This window comes from Pieris brassicae, chromosome 13 (genome assembly GCF_905147105.1).
Source record: "Pieris brassicae chromosome 13, ilPieBrab1.1, whole genome shotgun sequence".
Classification (NCBI taxonomy): domain Eukaryota; kingdom Metazoa; phylum Arthropoda; class Insecta; order Lepidoptera; family Pieridae; genus Pieris; species Pieris brassicae.
The window spans coordinates 271,355-275,006 of NC_059677.1; the positions used below are offsets into that span (position 1 = coordinate 271,355).

The 3,652-nt window shown below is 30.5% G+C and overlaps 1 long non-coding RNA gene across 1 annotated transcript; it reads left to right on the plus strand.

The window, feature by feature from the left end:
* Positions 1 to 1,090: 1,090 nt before the first annotated feature.
* Positions 1,091 to 1,804, plus strand: LOC123717813. Its single transcript, XR_006754876.1, has 3 exons — positions 1,091 to 1,415; positions 1,525 to 1,678; positions 1,762 to 1,804. It is a non-coding gene; the product is annotated as an uncharacterized LOC123717813 (long non-coding RNA).
* The last annotated feature ends 1,848 nt before the right edge of the window (positions 1,805 to 3,652 follow it).

Sequence of the window (3,652 nt, forward strand, 5' to 3'; positions counted from 1 at the left end):
CTTTTTAAATTTCTTATAATTTTTTTTTTAATTTTTAGACTATAATAGTCACGACACATGAACACGACGAGTATAGAAATTGATTGTAAATTGATTGATTATTTTAACAATAATTATAAATTGCGTTAGTTAATAAAAAATTGTTTAATATTTCATTATCCGAATGTGAAGACCATAGTCAAGAGATGTAAATTGTCACTGGCATTTCTTAACCTACTGGTCTAGAAAAATCGTTTTATAACTTAAATTAACAGGTAAAACTTTGTGAAAATTAAAAATGATTTACCCGGGTGTATGGGTATATTATACTTGTCACCTCCAACAATGCAAGGCCTATATCTCAAAAACAAATTATTACATTTCTGTGTTCTGGAGGAACTTGATGAAATTAGGACTAGATAAAAAATAAATCAATGTCGCTATAAGTTTTTTAGGTCTGGGCTTTAGATTTTTGAATCTATTTTATGACCATTGGTCAATCTAATGGGCCTGTAATAATCCTGCTGTGGTTGACACGTCATCGTTAAAAAGCATCATTTTAGCAAGGTAGGAAGGTAAGCTTTGTTAACTGTATTATTTGAAATCAATAATGTTTGTTGGTTTTGATTGAAATCAGTAATATTTAACTATGATGATTATTACCTAGATTTCCAAGCATGTGTGCTAAATATATTGAGTGTAGGTATATTTGTTCATCTAAAAGTCGAAATCTTTTTAAATCAGGTCAAACATATAGCGTGTTAAGAAATATAATCTGAAATTCTAAAATCTAATAATTATAAATATATTCTAGATCAAATGTGTTTCTAAAATATGCAAAATATTTTTTCACTTCCTCTTGAAAATTAATAGCTTGCAAAAGTCGCGTCCATTGAAGCATATTAACTATGCCAAGTGCGACATGGCACTAACCTCCTTCTATATTGACCCATTTCGCTTCTTCTTAATTGAATTTTTCCATAATTAGGTCAACTTTAATTTTGCGTAATAATCACTATGTCATATCTTATATATATTTTATATATTATGTTGGATAGTAAATATAATTCCGAGCGATAATTTTGTAAAGCGAAGCGATATAGAGTTCAATTCTCAGTATTTAATTTTTATTTACCTCCTGAGCCTGAGAGTTATGGGGACCGAGAACAACAACACAGTGGCAACACTGTAAGTCCTTATAATTTTTAATAATTTTGCTATATATTTCCCTAAAGTTTTCCATTGTTGCTAACTGTTTCATTAGTGCTGTGTTAAAATAGGATTTCCTGACAAAATTAGCGTCTAAACGCTAATATTGTGATTAAAAGTAGTGTCAGTTGGGTTGAAAAATTAAATTTTTATTTCCTTTTACGAAATATCTCGCTATTAAACTTGGCGTTTTGTGGATTATACATATAAAGTCAGTACTACTTAAGGTATATATAATAATAATACTACTAGGCTTGTCCCAATAGTTTAAAATTACCACATACTTAACTTGAGTACTTACACTTTTTATTGTAAGCCAAAACAACATCTTTGTAGCAATATGCTGACTCGCAGAGTCGTTCTCGCACAGACCTTGCCTTACAAGAAGAGTCTAAACTTAGGCTAGCGCTTAGGGAATTGAAAGCTTCCAGGGAGTTATGTGCTCAGTTAATATATTAGAGTTAGAGAAGACAATGAAAGAGAATTGTTGGTAAGTGCTAAAGGCTAATAAAAAGCTCAAAGCCCAGCTATCATTGATATTTTTATTAATAAATAAAATAATTAAAATTTCAGCAAGATAACGCCCTTCAGGATGACTGTGACTTGCTGAAAGGAGAATATTGATGGCTGTGAAATAGAATATGAAAGTGCCCTGAAACGCATACCTGATCTTGGAAGGGAATTGTATGAGACAAATCAACATATCATAAAGCTTGAAGAAGCCTCACACCAGAGTTCAGAGGTTTTAACACAAGACCTTTTTAAAGACTTGGACATTAAAATCAATAAATTTATAACTTAAACACAAATATTACTGAAAATGCACAATATTGTTTAGATAATAAAAAATTAATGAAGGATAACATAAAACTTAAAACTAATATTGACACTTAATTGAACTCAAAAATAGTAGAATTTAATATGAATTTGACACTTAAGAATTGCAAAAAATCTTGGAACTTCAAAATTTAGCAGATTCCATGGTATCAAAATTGCAGGAGTCACCGAGCATGGTCTCTAAATACTCGGCTGCTATGGAATATCTTATCAAGATCTCCATACATGCAGCACAATGCTTTGAGTTTGGAAACTCAAGCCAGTCTGTGCAGGTGTCATCACCAGTATGTTGTGATAGTAATAATATTGCAATGCCTAAATTAACAAAATTAAATGTAATAGGCCAAAAAATGAGCCAACTTTTAAATAAGGAACAAAATCTTATAAACAGCTGATAACCAAATTCTACTTTTAGATACATTGTAAAGAATATTGTACAATAGAGTCTGCCAGTAAAACTGATAATTTAATTATATTTATTGACAATAGAGGGAATTTAAACAAAAAAGCTTATTAACTACTTTGAAAAATTGTGCTCACTTAATACCAAATCTGATTATGTTTACATTCCCTTATGGCAAAAACTTTACATAGCATGAAAATAATGAGATATTTTAAATTACACTATGCATACATTTACAATAAAAAATTTACGCTAATTGATATCAATAGGTACATTAGTTGTAATAATTACTTTTTCACAAAGGATAATATAATCTACCTATATATTTTAAAAGACGGATAGCTGATTAGCTAACATATTTAGTGTTTATAACAGCCAAGAATTTGGCTAGACAATCTGCTTCTATTGAGCAGGTTTTAGTATGTAAGACCTTGGAAGATATTCCAAGAAATAGTATTTCTAATTTAAATTAGATGCTAAGACAACAGAGTCTCTCTAGTCTCAATCTGGTTCACCAAAATATACAAGGAATGAAAAGTAAACTACTAGAAATTGAGTTGTTTTTGAGCTGTGAAAATGTTGACATATTGTGTATTACTGGTTAAGGGCATATATGGTCGCCAAACTCCAAAAAAGTACATTGTTTTTTTTACATTTTTTGTCATCGTTTCTTGAAGTATGGCGAATGGAAAGAATATATGGTGGAGTTGAGTAGTTTATGTATCCATTTTGAAAGATCGATACACGATTTAATTAACTTCGCTCGATATAAAAAAAATCGAAACATAGCTAATTTTTGACACTTTGAGTTCATTTTATGACGAAAATGATTTTGAAATTTACACGATATATTTTATCGCAAGTGAAGTAAACCATTTCAGAAAAAAAATTGAAAGAATTATATTAATTTTATGTTTTAATTAACCAATTGCTTTTACGGGTCGGCAAGCCTCAGTGCTCCAGCTCTCCATTGCGTACCGCAGTCCACTCCGAGACACTGACACAGAAATTCGTGCTGGGATAGCGCCTTAAAGACATGTGAACTTAGTTAACGGTAGTTCGTTCTGCTGAGGAAATGCAATATGCGGCTCATTAATTTTGCTGAATACCAATTTAAAATTTAAAGAAAGGAAGGACATATTGATCCTCTCTGTGAAACGCCTTATTGAAGTATTGTGTGTGGAACTGGAGCAATTTATCATTATTATATAGCTTTGATAAAAT